The sequence below is a fragment of the Vombatus ursinus genome, unplaced genomic scaffold (genome assembly GCF_900497805.2).
Source record: "Vombatus ursinus unplaced genomic scaffold, bare-nosed wombat genome assembly UNPS02014774.1, whole genome shotgun sequence".
Taxonomy (NCBI): Eukaryota; Metazoa; Chordata; class Mammalia; order Diprotodontia; family Vombatidae; genus Vombatus; species Vombatus ursinus.
In genome coordinates, this window is record NW_020954552.1 from 21,338,818 (window position 1) to 21,359,957 (window position 21,140).

Here is a 21,140-nt window from a genome sequence, read left to right on the forward strand (position 1 = left end):
CCACTTCCAGGAACAGCCTGGCAGCTGGTACAGGGTCAGCTCTACCAGGTTCAGCGATTGGAGTCAGGCAGCAGGCCAACTTGCCACCTGAAGGCTGTCTTGCTTCATTGATTTGGCCACTAGCTTCTCTTTCATTTGTTCAAACTTCTCACAGAAGTCTTGGGTTGAAGCTTAGCCAAGAGGGAAGAAAAAGTCTTTGGTTATTGGAAGTGAACATGTTATGTGTATGTGATGGGGTAGAGGGGAGGGTGTAGTCAACAATTCTGAAATCCTCTTTGTGACTTCCTCTTGTGCTTCCATAAACTGTTCCCCAACATGTGTGCAGTGAGCACAGCCAGGCTTTCCATAGAAGGCCTCCAGGTGAGGGAACTGGGATGGGCCTCGTTTTCAGGTAACTGTTGCCTGGTTTCTGGGTCTGGACAACTTCAAAGCCATGGGAGAAGACTTGAGTTTTTTGTTTGTTTGTTTTTTATTAAGTTAAAGGGACATTATCAACTTTACACTAAAGCTACTGCTCATCTCAAACACAAATAAACAAGAAATCCAGTGCCTAAAAAGGGCAGAGCAATCCAAGAATAGGAAAAAAAAGGCTAAAACTCTATTCCAAAACAATAAAACAGATCATAGGCACATAGTTCTAAATAGTAGCTAGATGTCAAGAGGACAGAGAAACAGTCTTGGTGACAGATAAGACCTGAGTTCACATCCTGCTTCAGATATTTATTAGCGGGATGACCCTGGGCAAGTCATTTGACCTCTTCTACCTTCAATTTCCTCATCTGTAAAATGGGGATAATAATAGCACCTACCTCCCCAGGATAGTTATGAAGGTCAAGTAAGATAATATATGTAAAACAATTTACAAACCTTAAACACTGTACTGTATAAATGCTAGCTATTTTTTTAGAACTAGAAAGTACCTCAATGGCCATATCATACAACCCTCTCATTTTGCAGATGAGGACACTGAGTCACAAATAAGGGAGGTGACTTGGTCACAAGGTCACATAGGCAGTGGCAGAGGCAGGATCTGAAACCAGGTCTCTGACTCCAAAATCAGTGATATTCCTGTTCTTTCATGACTCGGTGTTTTTGAACCCAATCAGTTGATGAATGCTTTTCTGTTATTTACAGAAACTTTGAAATCCATATGTATGTGTGTGTTTGTGTGTGTGTGTGTGTGTGTGTGTATGATATACACATTTATTTGTTTCTAATGATAGCCATCTCTAGGGCAGGGGAGGAAGAAAAAAAAAGAAACTTACATGATCACTTTATTATATATTTAAAAGGAATAGCAAATTGTACAGAGTAGACTTGCAGTTTTATGCACAATCATCTTTTTTTGTTATACTATGCTATAGAAATGCCTGTTTTATTCCATAAATTAAAAAAAAAGAAAAAGAAAAGGCTAAGACCTATGCCCCTCAAACATCAATTTCAGTGGCAGAATATGAGAACCCAATTGTTAAAGAGCAGGGGGAATGTATTTACCTCAAACAACTAAAGAACGAATGGACTCTTGTTGCTACAATCTGTAGTGATACAGCTTCCCCTCCCCTTCATGGCTTTAATACATCAAACATCCTGGTCGATCCAAGATTCTAGGCCCTTCAACTAATATCTTCGCAAGAGAAAGGATCTAGAACTTCTCTGCAAACACAATTAAGTCGTCGAAGACAAGAACCATTTTTGAATTAAAAAGATAATTCTTTCACCTGTAACTTTGCTACATCAAATAGTGGGAAAGCAGAGCCTCCCATCCGATGGACAGTCTTAATTACCCTCATGCTGCCTTCTTTGGAGTAGGACACACCTGGTGATAGCTGACCTTGTGCTCTAGTCACAGGCTGGGACAACTTGAAGGGTAAGAGAGTTCCTGCCTCACTGAACACAGAAGAGCATCTTGCCTGGGGGTGGAAGCTACAGACTTTGCCTCAGTGTGTCAACACTGGAATGAACAATATACTTCTGGAAAGATCTTGGGTCGTTGAAGATCCTTTGCTGATTGGTGGGTTCCTCCCAGAACTTCTATTTGAAGGGCCCAGGCCAGCCCTGTCTTCAATCTTCTGCAATCTATATGCTTGGCCATCCTGACAATCTATACTTCTGGACCTTCTCTACCATGTCTTTAGCTCCAACTTTTTTTTTTCTTTTTGGTGAGGTGATTGGGATTAAGTGACTTGCCCAGGGTCACACAGCTAGTAAGTGTTAAGTGTCTGAGACTGGATTTGAACTCAGGTCCTCCTGACTCCAAGGCCAGAGTTCTATTCACTTCACCACTTAGCTGCCCAAAGCTTCAACTTTTGCTCCTCTTCCAGCATAGGTACAGAAGAAATTCTGTTAAGAAGTAATACAGAATTTGGGATCCCTGTCCCAAAGCCCATTGGTATGGGACTCTCTCCTTCTTGGTGGAGATGAACACCCTGCCCTATATGAGGAGCAGGATGGAGTTGGTGAGAATAGGAGAGCTCCATTTTCAGAAGTCCTCTTTGGGACTCTTCAAGGCCAGTCTCTTTCAGGAACTCTTGAAGCTTTGAGTCCTTTTTTTTTTTTTAGCACTTGTCAAATATCAAGTCACCTCAGGCGCTTCTGGCTTCCACTTTTGAGAGAGAAGATGGAAGAGGCCACCTCACTTCAAGTTGCTGAAGAAAAATACTCTGGGAAGATATGAGGAACAGGCAGCCTCCATTGTGTCCCTATCCCCAGGTTGCTACCATAGAGATTTGGGGGAGTTTTCCTTTGGGTGAGATCCAGGACTCTTTCTCTTGGTTGAACAGAGTTACCTCTCTCCCAATGGGAGAGCTCCTTCACTCTGTATCATCTACTATACATTCTCCCATGTATACTTTCTCTGACTTCTTTTTCGCTATAATTTGGATAAATGGGTTTCTTGGCTATTTGTTATGAGTGTTGATTGTGGAACTGGAATTTGATGGGGAAGGGGTCAAACCTTGGACATGAAACTTAGGGTCTTTCCTACCCCCAATAATGATGACAAAGCAATCAGAAGTTAGATCGAAACCAGTCACTTCCCCTAGATTAATAACATTTAGGAGAGCAGAGAGATATAATTCTAGCCTGGAACCTCTCTCTCTGAAGACAGCAGAGTGTTTCTAATTTCATAGCAGGAAATAAAATCTCCCTTGGAGAAGGGTGGGGGGAGAAGACGTTAGAGATGTCTATTCTACCTCCCTTCTAGTTACACAATGACAGCCTTCACCACAAGCAGGTCTCTCTACCCTTCCCTACATGTTGAAGAGAAGAAATGCTGCAAATGAGTGATAAAGAATTTGAATGAATGAAAAGGCAGCTTATGAAGGTCTTTCTTTTCTGTTCCAACCCACAGTTGGAACTTGGCAAAGAGATAGGACAAGAGTGCAAAGGATTGAAGGATAGCTAAATGTATATGATTGAATTGCTGAATTATTGTCTAAGCTGGAAAGAGAAGGGAGTGAGGCCCAAGCAGGGAATTAAAAAGGTGGAGAAAAATTGGAAACACTTCAGGTTCTCAACTTGTTTTTTTGAGTCCCTAAACTTGTTTTTGGTTTTTGAAAATATTTTGCAAACTGCATTTTTCCTTTCTAATCCTATATATTTTATCCTATGCATTTACAAATATTAGAAGAGAAGCACAGCTTTAACCAGGCTGCCAAAGGGGTCCATGTCAAAAAATAAAAATTAAAAAAGGTTAAGAACCTCTGAATTGATCCAACCGTTACAGAGAACAATCTGGAATTATGCCCAAAGAGTTATTAAACTGCCTATACCCTTTGACCCAACAATACCACTAGTAGATCTATTTCCAAAGATGATTAGGGAAAAAAGAAAAGACCTAAATGTTTTAAAATATTTATAGCAGCTCTCTTTGTGGTGGCAAAGAACTGGAAATTACAGGGATGCCAATCAATTGGGGAATGGCTGAACAAGTTGTGGTATATGATTGTGATGGAATACTACTATGCTATAAGAAATGATAAGATCAATGATAGCCTTGCATGAAATGATGAAGAGTAAAATGAGCAGAACCAAGAGAACATTGTATACAGTAATAGCAATATTGTTTTAAGAATGACTTTGACTGACTAAGTCATTTTTACTATTATAAATACCCAAATTAACTACAAAGGACATATGAAGGAAGATGCATCCAGAGAAGGAACTGATAAATAGAAGTACAGAATGGTTTTATGTATTTATACATATTTGTGTTTAATGGTAGCCATCTCTAAGGTGCGGAGGGGGAGGGAAGGGAAGAAAAAAGGAGAAAAAAAGGAAAGTTACATGATGACTTTAGTATATATTAAAAAAAGGAATAGCAAGTTGTACATAAATGATTTTCAGTTTTATGTGCAATCATCTTTTTTTCTATTCTACTGTGTTATGGGAATGCTCGTTTTATTTCTTAAGTTCAGAATAAAATAAATAAAAAAAATTTTTAAAAAAGAACTCCTGTTCTAAGATTCTAAATTGCAGACAAGGCCTATCAGCAGAGGAAGTTTCCTCACCTGGAATTCCCTATCCCAGCAATCACAGGCCGAATCCCTATCCCTATGCCACATGCAGACCGATGGTTTAAAACACTTAATTGCATATACTGAGATAAGCTCCAAATGGATATGTGGCCTAGATAGAAAAGGTCTCATCATAAATAAATGAGAGGAACAAGGAAGAATTAACTTTTCAAATCTATGGATAGGGGAAGAGTTTCTGACTGAAGGTGTTAGAGAGGATCACAGAAAATGATAATTTCGATTTCATAAAAATAAAAAAAGGTTTTGTATAAAGAAATCTAATGTAGTTAAATTAGAAGGAAAATGGATAAAGGGGGAAATCTTTGCAGAAAATTTCTTCAATAAAGGTTTTATTTTCAAGCTATATTAGGAACTGATTCAGATTTATAAAATCAAGTCACTCCCTATAGATAAACAGTCAAAGGGTAAGAACAAGTAGTTTTCAAAGGAAGAATTCTAAGCCATCAAAAACCATATAAAAATGCTTGAAAATACTAATAATTAGAGAAATGCAATTTAAAACAACTTTGATGTTTTATATCACACCCATTAGACCGACAAATGACAACAGAGGAAAATGACAAATGTTGGAGTACCTTCAGGAAAACAGGTACACTGGTACATCATTGGTGGAGTTGTGGATTGTACCAATCATTCTGGAAAGCAATTTGATACTATGGTCAGAAAGCCATATTACTATGCATACCCTTTGACCCAGCTATACCACTTCAAGCCCTATATTCCAAAGAGATCAAAAAAAAAAAGAAAAAGAGCCACATGTACAAAAAAAAATTAGCACCTCTTTTTATTTTGCTGTTGATGTTTAGTAATTTTCAGTCATGTTGAACTCTTTTTGACCCCATTTAGGGTTTCCTTGGCAAAGATATTGGAGTGGTTTGCCATTTCCTTCTCCAGCTCATTTTATAAGTGAGGAAAATGAGGTAAACAGAGTTAAGTGACTTGCTTAGGGTCATGCGGTTAGTAAGTCTCTTAGGCTGGTTTTGAACTCAGGTCTTTCTGACTCCAGGCCTAATGCTCTGTCCACTGTACCACATAGTTGCCCCATGTTTTTTTCTTTTTTCTTTCCTTTTTTTTTTTAGGCAATCAGGGTTAAGTGACTTGCCCAGGGTCACACAGCTAGTAAGTGTCAAGTGTCTGAGCCTGGATTTGAACTTAGGTCCTCCCGACTCCAAGGCCAGAGCTGTATCCACTGAACCACCTAGCTGCTCCTCTCATGCTTTTTTCATAGTAACCAAAAATTAAAAAAAAAAAATGGGGGCAACTCTTCTCTTGATGATTAGTTAAACAGATTATATTACATGAATGTAACATAATATTAAAGTGCCATAAGAATCAATGGACAATTTCAGAGCAAAGTAAGAAGACCTCTATGAACTGATACAGAGTAAAGTTAGTGGAATTAGGAAAATAAATTTTAATTAAAAATAAAATTAAAAAGACTAATGGTTAATGTTTATTAGCGCTAAAAATATGTTAGTAAATTTACTACTCAGGATTCTTTTTACACTTCACTCTTCAATTATGATCATTTTTGTTTGTTTGAACCAATCGTCCTCATATAATAGGTGACTATCATTTGACAGCTACCTGATTTTTATAAGCATGCACTAAGGGCACCTTGTAGACTTCCCAGCAGAGGCCCAGGCTCACTCAATATTTTCACATCACAGTCAGTTGTTTAGGTACTGTGTAGTATAATGAAAAGAATACTGATTTGGAAACAGAGAACCAGGTTTTGGATTCTGGTTTTGTTACATAGTGCCTGTGTGACCTTGAGCAAATTACTTAACCTTTTTGAACCTCTGTTTGTTGTTGAATCATTTTTCAGTCATGTCCAACTCTTCGTGACCTCATTTGGGGTTTTCTTGGCAAAGATACTGGAGTGGTTTGCCATTTCCTTCTTCAGTTCATTTTACTGATGAGAAAACTGAGACAAACAAGTAAGTGGCTTGCCCAGGGTCAAACAGCTAATAAGTGTCTGAAGCTGGATTTGAACCTAAGAAGATGAGTCTTCTTGACTCCAGGCCTGGTGCTCTATCCACTGTTCTATCTAGTTGTCCCTGTTTCCTCACAGAGCAGAGCACAGAAAAATACACAATAATTATAACTGTGCATGTGGATGGAATGAACTTATCCATCAAAATGGAAGCAGATAGCAGAGTAGATTAAAAACCAAAATCCTACTATATATTGTTTACACGAAACATACTTGAAGTAAAAAGACACATACAAAGTAAAGGTAAAGAGCTAAAAGAAAATCCATCATGCTTTAGCTGAAGTGAAAAAAAGCAAGGGTAGCAATCATGATCTCAGACAAAGCAAAGCAAAAATAGATCTAAAAAAGAGATAAGCAGGGAAACTACATTTTGCTAAAAAGGTACCATAGACAATGAAGTAATATCAGTACTAAGGATACATGTACTACATGGTATAGCATTCAAATTACATTAAATTAAAAAATTTTGCCAAACAAAAGCAATGAAGCCCAGGTTAGAAGGAAAGCAGGAAACTGAGGAAAAATTTTTATAGCAAGTTTCTCTGATAAAGGCCTCATTTCTCAAATACGATAGGAAATTAAGTCAAATTTATAAGAATACAAGTCAAAGAATATGAACAGGCATTTATAAAAATATAAGTCAAAGAATATGAACAGGCAGTTTTCAGAAAAAGAAATCAAAGCTATCTATAACCATATGAAAAAATGCTCCAAATCACTACTGATTAAAGAAATGCGAATTAAAACAGCTCTGAGGTATTTTTCCCACATTTATCAGATAGACTAACATGATAGAAAAAGAAAATGACAAATGTTGGAGGAGATGTGGGAAAACTGGGACACTAATGCATTGTTAGTGGAATTGTGAACCAATTCAATCATTATAGAGAGCAATTTGGAACTATAACCAAAAGGCTATAAAACTCTGCATACCCTTTGGCCCAGCTACACCACTACTAGGTCTGTATCCTGAAGAGATTAAAAAAGAAAAAAAGGAAAAGTACCTTTATTTACAAAAATATTTAAAGCAGCTCTTTTTTGTGGTGGCTAAGAATTGGAAATTGAGAGATGTGCATCAATTGGGGAATGGCTGAACAAGTTGTGGTATATGATTGTGATGGGATATTACTATGTTATAAGAAATGACAAGCAGGGTGATTTAAAAAAAAAAAAAACGTGGAAAGACTTACATGAACTGATGCAAAGTGAAGTGAGCAGAACCAGGAGAACATTGTACATAATAGCAGCAGTATTACACGACAGTCAACTGTGAATGACTTAGCTATTCTCAATAATCAAAGATCCAAGGCAATTGGGAAGGACTCAACAATGAAAAATGCTACCTGCCTCCTGAAAAGGATCTGATAGAGTCTGAATGCAGATCAAAGCATGCTTTAAAAAAAAAACAACTTTATTTTTCTTATTTTTTAAAATTTGTGTTTTCTTTCATAATATGACTAATATGGAAATATGTTTTGCATGACTGCATGTGTACAACCTATATCAAATTGCTTGCCTTCTCAATGAAAGCAGAGGAGCGGGAGGGAGAGAATTTGGAACTCAAAAATAAAAAAAAGTTTAAAATTGTTTTTACATGTAACTGGAAAAATATTTTTTAAAAAAGAAAAGAAGCTTCAGAAATGCAAGTGAGAAAGGGCTCTCAATACCTCCAAATAGCTTTGAAAAGTCATTGAGTTCCAAACATTTTGATGTTTTCATTAGTTCTGTTCATGTTCATCAATGCCTCACCCTCACTTTGAGAGCTCCATTTTTATTTACAAGAATGTTGTAGCAAATATACTAATGATTCTGATTTGGGCTTGTGGCTCTGCCCAAGGGAAATCTTTTGAAGTCTGAAACGAAGTGAACACCAGAGCCACAGCTTACTGTATACAAAAGACTGTTTCACTCCCATGGACTGTTTCCTGTACAAATGCTCAGCCCCAGCTTGACTATTCTCCTGGGCATGTAGAGGCATGTTCTGTTATCTAAGCTGTAGCACTCAGGCCTGAACAAGCAAGTGTTGAAGCTGGTTGTCAGGCTCCCATGACCTCTGATGCTGGCATACCCAAAGGGAGAGAAAGTGACTCAGAAGCAATTTCTTAAAAACTTTCATTTCATTTTTTCAATTAACAAACATTTATTTCTCCTCTCCCCATACCAAAATGGGGGTGGAGAGGGAGAAGCAAATCAGATCCCTTATAACAAATATCTCCTTAAGTAAAATAAATTCCCACATTGGCAATGTCAAAAAATGTATGTCTCGTTATGCACCTTGAATCCACACTGCTCTGTTAGGAGAGGTTCCTTATCAGTCTTCTCAATAGGGCTTCCTTATCATTCTTTGGAATTATGGTTGATCATTACATTGATCACAATTCTTAAGAATTTCAAAATTGTTGTCTTTAAAATGTTATTATCATTGTACAAATTGCTTTACTCTGTATCATTTCATACAAGTCTTCCCAGGTTTCTCTGAACCCATCCCTTTCATCATTTCTCATGGCCATAATAGTATTCCATTACATTCACAGATGACATTGTTCAGCCATTCCTGGATTGACAGGCATAAATTTAGTTTCCAATTCTTTGCCACTACAATAAGAGCTGTATTAATATTTTAGTACATATGGGTCATTTTCTTCATTTAGAAGGAATTTCAATAGCAAAGCTTTTGCTATACTTCTAACATGAATTCAACACTGCCAGATACCTTCAGTATTTTCTGAGCCCAAGACCTCAGGCAACTGGCAGCACAATCCAGCACACAAGATTTCCAGGAAGACACACACAAGATAAGGCAACACAAGTGAAGAAAGGGAAAATCAGACAAGAATGTCAAATCTCTGTGACAGTGCTATTTTTTTAACCAATCCTAGCTGGCTGTCACAATGCCCAGTACCTCGTATCATCCTATTGCCTCCACCCCTACCCTACCCCGCCAAGAGAATATGTCTGAAACTGAATCCAGGAGGGAGTATAGAAGACCATAATTCATATGCCTTTCATTAAATGGATTCTAATCTTCCAGGTTTTTATCACAGTTCCCTCTCTGATAGTATATACTCCTTGTGAAGTTGGGGATAGAGTGATGCCTATAGAGAGTAAGTCAGCCCTACACCCATACATGGACTCTAGTATCATTTCGCTGGTTTCAACACATAACCTTCTAAATACTCCACCAAGGGTTCCATTTGTCCTTAGTGACCCTTTAACTCTTTTGTCAATCCCAAGCATTCAAACATTGCAATCATTCTCTGGACCCCTCTTTTCCTCACTCTAATGCCACCAGAAGGCATGAACAGGACACACTCTCATCACAACTGCCAAATGCCTTCCTTATTACTACAACCACAGCTTCTCTGAAACCATCAACTGATAGACACTAGCTTTGGGGTTACTTCCAGACATTCCTAAATATACCCCTCTCTCAGAACTATACCTGCTCCCTCCCATAGGCAATGAGTTGGTAGAGTGGATAGATTGCTGGGCCTGGAGTCATGAAGATCTAAGTTCAAATTTGGCCTCAGACGCTTACTAGTTGTGTGACCCTAGACAGGTCACTTAATCTCTGCCTCAGTTTCCTCATTTGTAAAATGGAAATACTAATAGCACCTACCTCTTAAGCTTGTGAGGATAAATGAGATAATACTTGGAATGTGCTTAGCACAGTACTGGCAAATAATAGGTGCTCAATAAATGCTTCTTCCCTCCTCTTCTTCCCTTCCTGTAAGCACTTTCTGACAAGGTAGAAGAGGGGAAGGAAGTCTTCCTGTAATGGACCATGACTATTTCTCTTTTTAACTTTTAATTTTACTGCATCCCAGATTCCTAACACTGGCTTGCTCTTTTTCCTTCCAAAGAAAAGAAGTCCTGCGCGGGTACTCTGTGTTGTCAGCCTTCAAACACCAGTAGAGAAGCTTTATATATCTCTGCTTTTATATGCTGGTTTCAGGAAGCCCCAGTGTTAGAGAGAAGCTGATGCCTTCGTGCTGCTACTGGCAACAGCTGCTACCTTCTCCTTCCCACAGTTCAGTGGCCTTGCCTTCCTTATTGTCACCATAGTAAGAGGGTGGGGAGCCGTCCAAGCAGAGCAGATCTCTCATGACATGGAGCTTTGTTCTTAACTCTACTAAGGAGACAACCGAGGGGCCAGAAGAAGCTTGGAAAATTGCTACTTCCTGGTAGGTAGACAGAAGGGGAAAGAGGGTGGCCCTTCTCAAGACTCTCATTAAAATAAAACAGCATTCAAAAGGGTGCTGCTATTCCAGGGAGCAAGGGACCAATATACGAATGTACCTGTGGGTAATTCAGCCCGCAGGAGTGGATGGGGCAGTTGAGAGGATCATGGCTGCAAAGAGATACTAGTGATTGAGTAATATCATCCTCCTGAAACAGACTATATAGAACCCAGTGATTTAAGAAAGAGAGAAGTAGAGGGAGTTGGTGTCTTTATGATCTACACAAGTGGCCGTAATGTCTTCTAAGGGTCAGAGTTCACCCTACCCTTACTTAAACTAATTCTTTGCCTGGCTTGAGGCTTAATTGGACACACATGAGGTGTGTCTGTATTCCCCTTGGACATAGTGGGATCTCTGGGTTGCCACTGACCATGTCTACCTCAGATGACAGAGGCCAGTTCAGGGATGGGTGCACTGGTATCACCAAAGGCTTAGGAAAGTAGAATGATTATATACTTGTCTGCCAATTTTGAGATAGATCCTGAGAAATTATCTTAGTCTTGTTGTCTTTGGCTCCACTTAACTTGTCTTTGGATCTGAGCTGAGGGTAATATGGTTACTTTTAAGGTTGTCTCCAAGTATATTTGTTGTTTTATCTCTAGATTCAAGAACTGGGTATCTAAGTAGAGCAAGGGAGCATCCTCAGCTATTCAGGCATGGTCATTGTAAAGTAGTTCTCATAGATCCATCTATTATTGGTGCATATTGGGTATTGAGTTCTATGGGGGTGGGGGGTGGAGATCAAGTCCCACATCTGACAATTACTGGCTATGACCCTGGGCTTAGCTTAGCTTCTCAATGTTCTAGGCAACTCTCTGCAGAGAAGATGCTGACTTGCATTAGTAGAAAGAGTTTACTTAGGTGGAAATTCCCTATACCAGTGAAATCATGGGTCTACTTCCTCTCCTATCTCTATTCCACCTTTGGCAGGATAAATCTATGGTGTCTTAGGGTACCTGGAGGTTCTCTGCTCCCCCAGTTCCTTCTTATCCAGAAGCACTTCACCTCACATCCTAAAATATATTACCACTGCCAGAGGCCAGCTTCTACTTACTTTTCTGTCCTATTCATTATTTTCTCTGTATTGTCCCCAGGAAGCAGAGGTGCAAAACTTGCCAGACCCCAGGAGGTGGCAAGGATTCCTTGTTCTGAATATCTGAGTATGGCAAGAGGGACCACAGATACAGTGGAAGCACACACATAGTAGGAGAATATCCTAGAGACAGAAAGCTCATAGGTGTGGCACAGTGATGATGGAGGAAAGAGCTGATACGTGGGAGGATGCCACCCTCTCCTCCTTGCCCTTACTGCTTGTCCATCACCTCCCCCAACACACATGCCCCACTGCACACGCACTCACCATTCTTACCATCTGTTCAGAGATACAAAACCTTAAATGCTCTAAATAGCTTAAAAATCTCTAAAATGCCTAATAAAAATGCTTAAATGTATAACAGATGAGCAGGACACCTTGTGAGGAAAATGTGACTGGCATAGGACTGTCATCATGTCCCTCATAATCGCATTCTTGCACCTGCTCATCTGCTCCATACAGTGCTGCTGACAGTTGGCAATCCACTCGGGTGCAATTTGAGCAACTCAAATGTTCCAAGCAGACTTCTATCTTTCTACCCACATGTCAACCCTTTTGATTAGTCTCCAATCCTTCCCCCTGGCTTCCATGTGATCTTATTTTTTTCATCACCTTCCCTAAAGCTAATTTTTATCTGTTCTCATTTAAAAGAGAAGTAGGAGATAAATACAAGAGTAGAAAGGAAAATCCTTGATATGAGAACAAAAGCAGACACCAAGGACATTGCGATTGGGCAGCAGTGGGGAACATACGTCCTGTCCTCAAGGCCACATGTGGCCCTCTTGGGCCTCAGATGTAGCCCTTTTACTGAATTCAAACTTCACAAAACAAATCCTCTTATTAAGTATTCAATATTTATTAATGTTAATAAAATTGATAATAATTTAATAACATTAATTATTAAATAAAAGGATTAAGTATTTAATATGTATTGATGTTAATAAAATTGATAATAATTTAATAACATTAATTATTAAATAAAAAGATTAGTTCTGTGAAGTTTGGATTCAGTCAAAGGGCCACATCTGAGGATCTAGAGGGCCACATGTGGCCTCAAGGATGCATGTTCACCAGCCCTGGTTTAAGACTTTTAGATGGACAAGTATGTTTATTCTCTAATGGTCCATCACTATATTACTTGAATAAAAAATTCTGCTTGGATTGAAAATCAAATAGCAAAATGCAGGTCTGTTTAAGGATGCAGTGCTAGATGTCAATGCTGAAGCCTCAGAGTAACAATCAGATGCAAGCCTTGTGTTAAATCATTCTTAAAGAACCCCCTTACAGGAATATAATTAGGGGACAAAATAAACATAAAAAGAACTGTATTCAATCCAGAGAAAGGATGATGCTCTTAATATTTGGTCTATTCCTTTTCATCATTTCTTTCAAAGAAAGCTTCAAATTTCAACGCCGTGACAAACCTGTAATATTGGCTGCATGGGTACTTCCTCTACCTGTACAGACCAAAAGTCATTTTGTGCTTCTCATCCTGAGCAATCCTTGTGCTAAGTAGAAAGGATGTTGGACTAGGACTCAGGAAGACTCGGGTTCAAATCCTCCTTCAAACATTTACTAGCTATGCGACCTTGGAAAAGTTAATAAACCTCTCAATGCCTTAATTTCCTCATCTGAAAGTAAGGGAGTTGCAGCTGATGGCCTCTAAGGTCCCTCTCAGCTGGAGACTTCTGATCCTATGTACTTTTGTAAACACTCCATAAAGGGTTTGCGCCTGATGTGTATCTTTTCATTGTAGTATTCCATGATTCGTTTTTAGGCCTAGAACATCTCTCGGAAACTCTTATTGTATTTTTTAATGGTGGACTTTTTAGTAAGAGCAAGATTGGGAACACAGAAAGCACTATACAGTTTTTCGAATGGGACACAGACCAGTGTCCTCCAATCCAAATCTAAGCCTAGTTCAGTTTCCATCTTCAGTGACTGTCCAGAGTATTTCGTACAGATGGTCTAACTCAAGGGACTGCCCATTATACTATACGCTGCAATCTGGACAATATGTGTTTTCTATCCATTTTGTTTTTCCAGTGTAGATGATACCTTCTGTCTTTTTTAATGCATATGATCTTCTGCCGAGGCCAGTCTAAACATATAGTAACCAGACAACCAATCCATTGAACCATTGCATGATTTTGAACTCTAGGCTGTAGCTATCCTGCCCCCCCTACCCCTTTGCTTTTCTAGAGGTGATTTTATAAGTAGGTAAGAGTCACTCTTGTTTAGAATTATTAAGCTCCAGATTTATTTATTAAGTTAATTTGCTTTGGGAAATTGTGACAAGAAGGGAATCTACTAATCATTGGATTTAGCAAGATTTTTTTCCATGCCTAGAAGTCCTCTGATTCCTATCTTTAGCTTCATTCTGAATTGGCAGACAGATGGTATGACTTTGTTCTGCCACACTATAAAATAAACATTTTCTTAGGGAAAAGAAAGCTTTGTAGTTCAGGTCAAGCCTAATCTTTGTCTGTACCAAACTGAGCCCAGGTGCCAGCAATGTGCTTTCATCATCATGAGGCTTTGAAGGATTCAGAGTTTCCACAAGTCAATGAAAATGTATTTCCAATCAGTCCCTCTTGTATTTGCAACAGAGAATATTTTATAAGCCCTGTTTTTCTTCTTTGTGGGCAAAGATGCAAGTGCTTACAATTTCTATGGCTATAATTCATAGGCTTTATACTTATCTGGTCCAGGATATCTGAGGAATATTTTCTACTCACAAAAACAGTTAGACAGGAGAGAATAGAAATGCTGATGAAAGAGATGCTTCAAATATTAAAAAATTCCTTTTGAAACTGCGTAGAAAAATAATTCATCCTTATAGGATGGAATCACAGATATACAGAATTTCAGAGTTGAAGGTCCATTTAATCATCTAGTCCAGGCATACCTGAACAGAAAGCTCCTCTGCAACAGCCCTGATAAGTGTCTATTCAGCCTGCACTTGGACATTTTTTGTGATGGAGAACTAATTGTCTCCTGAAGCAGTTCAGTTTATGGGGTAGTGAAGAAAGTATTGGATTTGGTTTAAGAAAGGTCTATATTTTACACTTACTAGTTATGTGAACATGAGTAAGTCACTCGAATTCACTAAGTGTTAGTTTCTTCCTATATAAAATAGAAGTTGTAATACTTGCAATCCTTGCCTTGCAGAGTTGTTATGAGTATCAAATGAAATAATTGATGTGTATCAGCGTTGAGAGGTTAGTCGGTGACAAGGATTGTTAAACCGCTGCTATTTGCCCTTAGCTTTCTACTGTTTAATTGCCCAAGTGGGTTTCCCAGTATAAATACTTTTCCTTCAATCTAGGAAACAATGTCAAAGGATCTACAATTTTCTTTATCTTTTTGCTAGCTCCAAGCCCCCAGTCAGAAGTAGAATTTTAAGCAAAACATTTCAGTGTTAGATCCACCTTTGTTTTTTCTCTGAGGATGTTTCTTTCCCCTTCTGTTAACACATTATCTGTCCTGATACACCTCATCCCTGATTGTCCCAAGCAGTTTCACTTCCTTACTCTCGGCTCCTTTCTTTGAGGTGAGTGCTTAGACCTGCATTTTTTCTTTCTCAGTTCCACATTGTTTCTTAAAGCTTATCATTTTCTAGCTCCATGAGTCTTCTTTTTCTCTAAGAAGCTGAGTTCCTCTTCAAGTCTATTTCCTAAACTCAGTGTACTGACTTTAAAGGACTGACTTATTTTTATCCTATTGTATTGCTTCCTTGGTGATTCAGTCAAGGGACTATTTCATACCTCAGAAAAAGGATTACCTGGGGTGGCCTGAGCTTTCAATGACCATTCTCTTACAAATGTAACACAAACTTTAAAGAGATAGATAGATGGGTGGACAAATAGGTAAATATGCCAGCTATTATTATTATTGTTTTTGTCCAGTCCAGTGATTTCTTTTGTGCAGGAATCTCACAGTGAGAAGACTTCCTCTATAAATGCATATTGGTCACCTTTTGCAACTTTTGGTCTTAGAGAATTGCTTGGGTCAATGAGAGATCAAGTGACCTGCCCAAAGTCACATAGCCAGTATGCATCAGAAGTGGGGCTTGAATCAAGGTCTCTCACTCAAAGCCAGCTCTCTGGTCACTAGACTACATTGTCCCTAGGTGCTACTGATGTTGCAAATGCTGAAATTTCTCTTAATATCAAGCTGAAATCTGTAACTTCTACCCATTTTTCCTAGAATCTAGTTAAACAAAGCAAATATAATCCCTCTTAGATATGGTAGTCCCTCAAAAATATTAAGATAACTATACTTAATTCTCTCTCCTAAACTTCTCTTCCAAGTTACCAATCCCTTCAGTTGATTCTCATATGGTATCATTTTGAATCCCCTCACTGTCTTGATAACCCCCCTCTGGATGAACACTCTGCAACTTGACAGTGTCTTCCTTAAAATATGGTACCTCAGACTGAAACTAATACTCCAGACATGCGATGACTTGAGTGACATACTCTATGACTACCATTCCCCTTTGATCTAAATCTGTGTAGCTTAAGTTTGTATTACTTGGGGGGAGAGCTACCACACCACGTTACTAATAGTTATTGAACTTGCAACCCACTAAACCCAAGTCCTTTTCACATTAACTGTTACCTATCCATGCCTTAGCCAAAATATACCTGTATAGCTGACGTTTTTGAACCTAAGAACCTGTAAGACTTTATAGTTACCCCATGTCATTTTATCTTATGAGATCTAGCCTATTGATCTAACCTGTTAGGATCATTTGGACCTGAATTCCATCTTCCAACATGTTTTGTATTTCTCCCAAATTCATATAGTTCTCTAATTTGTTAAGAATTTCCTCTGTCCTTTCATACAAGTCACTGATCAAAAAATAGTAAACTAAACACAGTTCAGGACATATTCCTTGGTACCACTTTAGAATACATTCCAGGTTGACACTGATTTATTCAATTCATTCTGAATCTACCTAATTATACAGAAAACATCATGTGCTCCCCATCTAGTACCTATCTCTCCACTTTGACCATGAGAATATCATAAGAAACTTTGTCCAACGGTTTGTTGAATTTCAGGTAGACTTCGTCTATAGCATTACCTAGATTTTCTCATCTATTAACCCCGTCAGAATTGAAAGTGAGGTTAGCCTGTCATGATCACATGGCTATTTGATGAATCCATGATGATCCTGAAGTTATCACTGCTTCCCTTTCTAATTTTAGGATTTTTCCAGGAATCAAAACAATACTTACTGTACTAGAACGTAATGAATCCTCACCATCTTCCCTTAAAAACTGGAAGTTAGCTCATAAATTTTTGTGAGTATACCATGTGTACTTGAAAAGAATGTATATTCCCACACCTTATACTGAGATAAAGTCAAAATGGGTACATAATTTAGATATAAAGACTGATACTATAAGCATACTAAGAGAGCAAGGACTTCCCATGGAGGGGCCGCTATCTCTTCACTGGTGCCTTGCCTGCTCTCAGACCTGTCGTAAAGCCTAAAATTGTTAAGAAGTGGACCAAGAAGTTCATCCGGCACTAGTTCAACAGACATGTCAAGATCAAGAAAAACTGGTGTAAACCAAGAAGCAATGACAACAGGGTGCAAAGACGATTCAAGGGCCAGATCTTGATGCCCAATATTGGTTATGGAAGCAATAAGAAGACAAAACACGTTACCAAGTGGATTCAGAAAGTTTTTGGTACACAACGTCAAAGAGCTAGAACTGCTTCTGATGTGCAACAAATCTTACTGTGCAAAGATTGCTCACAATGTGTCCTCCAAGAATCGGAAAGTCATTGTTGAGAGAGTGGCTCAGCTAGCCATCAAAATTACCAATCCAAATGCTAGACTGAGGAGTGAAGAAAATGAGTAAAATACTTTGCACATTTTTATTTGTGTTAAATAAAGCTTCTAATCACTACCAAAAAAGAGAGAGAGAGAGAGAGAGCAAGGAATAGTTTGCCTATCAGATATTTGGTGAAGGGAAGAAGTTATAGAACATTATGAGATACAAAATGGATGATTTTGATTACATTGAATTAAAAAGTTTTTGCACAAGCAAAGCCAATGCAACCAAGATTAGAAAGGAAGCAGAAGGCTGGGAAACAATTTTTATAGCCAGTGTCTCTGATAAAGGCCTCATTTTTAAAATATATAGAGAACTGAGTCAAATTTATACGAGTCATTCCCCAATTGATAAATGGTCAAAGGATATGAATAGGTAGTTTTCAGAGGGAGAAATTAAACTATCTATAGTTATATAAAAATGCTCTAATTCACTATTGATTAGAGAAATGCAAATGAAAACAGCTCTGAGGTACCACATCATACCTATCAGATTGGCTAACATGGCAAAACAGGAAAATGATAAACGTTGGAGAAGATGTGGGAAAATTGGAACACCAATGCATTGCTGGTGGAGCTGTGAACTGATCCAACCATTTTGGAGAGCAATTTGAAAAAATGCATGTCTTCATAGCCCAAAAGGCTATAAAACTGTGCATACCCTTTGACCTAGCAATACCACTTCTAGGTCTGTATCCCAAAGAGATTAAAAAAAATGGGAAAAGGACCCACAGGTACAAAAATATTTATAGCAGCTCTTTTTGTGGTGGCCAAGAATTGGAGATTGAGGGGATGTCCATCAACTGGGGAATGGCTGAACAAGTTGTGGTATATGAATGCAGTGGAATACTATTGTGCTATATGAAATGATGAGTAGGCAAACTTCAGAAAAACCTGGAAATACTTACATGAACTGGTGCTGAGTGAAATGAGCAGAACCAGGAGAACATTGTATAGGGTAATAGCCACCCTGTGTGATGACTGACTTTGATAGACTTAGTTCTTCTCAGCAAGGCAAGGATCTAAGACAACTTCAAAAGACTCACAATGGAAAATGCTATCCACAACCAGAGAAAGAACTATGGAGTCTGATTGCAGATGGAAACATACTATTTGCTCTCCTTTTCATTTGTTGTTTTGTTTTATTTCTTTTTTCTTGTGGTTCCTCCCATTAGTTCTAATTCTTCTAGCATCATGACTAATGTAAAAATATGCTTAATATAAATGTATAAGTAGAGCCAATATTATATTGCATGTCTTAGGGATATAATGTAAAACTCAAAATCTTATGGAAGTGAATGTTGAAAACTAAAAATAAATAAATTAATTATTAAAAAAAAAGAATGTATATCCCCAGCCTCTCCCATTCAGTTCTCTCCCTAGAGCTGTTAGTTACAATGTACTTATTAAGTAGTTCAGATCTGTGATTCCCTTATTAATCTTTTTTAACTTGTTTTATTTGGAGTAACAAAGTTCCCTATTATTATATTTGACTATTTTTCCTGGGTTGTTGTTAATCTTTTCTAATGTATTTAATTATTGAATTGCCTAGTGAATGGAGAATTACTATTACAAAGTTTAAAACAGCAATAAATTAAAAGTAAATCAAAGGAACAGTTGAAAAGTAAAACCAGGAGTTGGCTTATTGTAACGGCACTAAAGTTGGTGTTACTAGCAAATAACTGAAAGATAAAAAAAACCCACAAACCAGCAAAGTTATATAATAAAAGGAGGGATCATTACAAACACAAATAACTTAAGAATGTTATTAGGGATTATTACACATAATTATATATCAATAAATTACATAACAGGAAAAACAGGAAAAAATGCCAAAATTGATGCAACAGGAAGTCAATAATTTAAGTAGACCAATTTTAAAAGAAGAAATAAGACAAATCATCCAAAAATTGCTTATTCACACATTTGCATGCTATACGCATGTGTGTGTGCGCACGTGCGCGCGCGCACACACACACACACACATACATCCTAGCCCGGAAAGATTCAAATATAAATCCTTTCAAATTTTTCATTAACAGATAATTCTTATATAAGGTAAGACTCCCAATACTCATTATGAGGCAGATATCATGTTAGAATCTGGCAAATGAAAAGTTTCCACTTTGCTGAGTGAAATGAGCACTGAAAAGAAAATTATGGATGAATTTCCTTAATGAATATTGATATAAAACACTAAATCAAATATTAACTAACACAATACAGCAACACATTTAAAATTATTCATCATGATAAAGCTTTTCTATTCATGATAAAAACACTAAAAAGAACATGAATAGAGGTATTTCCCCCTCAATATAATAAAAAGAGCAGCCTGGTTTAGTGGGTAGAGAGCTGACCTTAGAGTCAGAAAGACCTGGGTTCATTTTCTACCTCTGATATACTGACCTCAAGTAAATCACTTAACCTGTCAGTGCTTTTAGCCACCCTCTAAGACTGTAACTTGCAGGAGAATTGCCAATCTTCATTAGTGGAGGAAATTTTCTAATCAGACTAAGGAATCAATTTCCTAGACCAGTGAAATAACAGGTATAGTCCCCATTCTGTAATGAAAAAGTTGGTGTAACATGCAATGGACAAACATTGAAAACATTCCTACTTAAAAACAAATCTAGAATATTCATTTTCAGTGAGTTTTTTAAATGCAGTGTTGGTAATTCTAGCAACTGAAAAAATAGGAAACATATTAGAGAGATCAACATTGGAGTTGAAGTCAGAATACCATTATTTGAAGATGACATAGTTTTTAGACAATTGAGTTGTCTCAAATAAAATTTTAAAGGAGAAAAATGATTTCAGACAAGTCACAGGATATAAAATTAGTCACAAAAAATTCTCATTCTTATTTACCAGAAATAAAAATCAAGAAAACATTTGAAAAAAAACCATCTTTACTATTTACAATAATAAGAAAAAATAAACTATTTAGGAATTAATTTAACTAAAAATGCATGTTACTTGTTTAAGGGCAATGATAAAACTATAATGACTTAAATGAAAGAAGAGCTAAATGAATAGGCATTCTATTTTTATGGGTGGGTCAGAAAAATATAGTAAAAAATGACAATACCCCCTAAATTCATATGTTCCATGTAACAGTAATCAAAATACCAAAGGTTTTCATCATAGAATTATATAAAATTACAATGACATTTAGATGGAAAAACAAATGGCTAAGAATATCAAGGGGAATACTAAAAAAATTGATGAAGGTGGTTTTGGAATCCCACATTTTATAACATATTACAAAGTGATTATCATCAAAACCATATGATGCAGAACAAAATTTAGAGAATTGCTCAATAAAATAGAAGAAAAACCACATATCCAACTATATATATGTATATATTAGTGTTTGCTAAACCCATTAAAAACTCTAGAGAAAGAGATGATTAGTTAATAA

The 21,140-nt window shown here is 37.5% G+C and overlaps 1 pseudogene; it reads left to right on the top strand.

The window, feature by feature from the left end:
* LOC114044636 overlaps positions 1 to 17,749 on the top strand; it is a 41,066-nt pseudogene extending 23,317 nt beyond the window's left edge.
* The last annotated feature ends 3,391 nt before the right edge of the window (positions 17,750 to 21,140 follow it).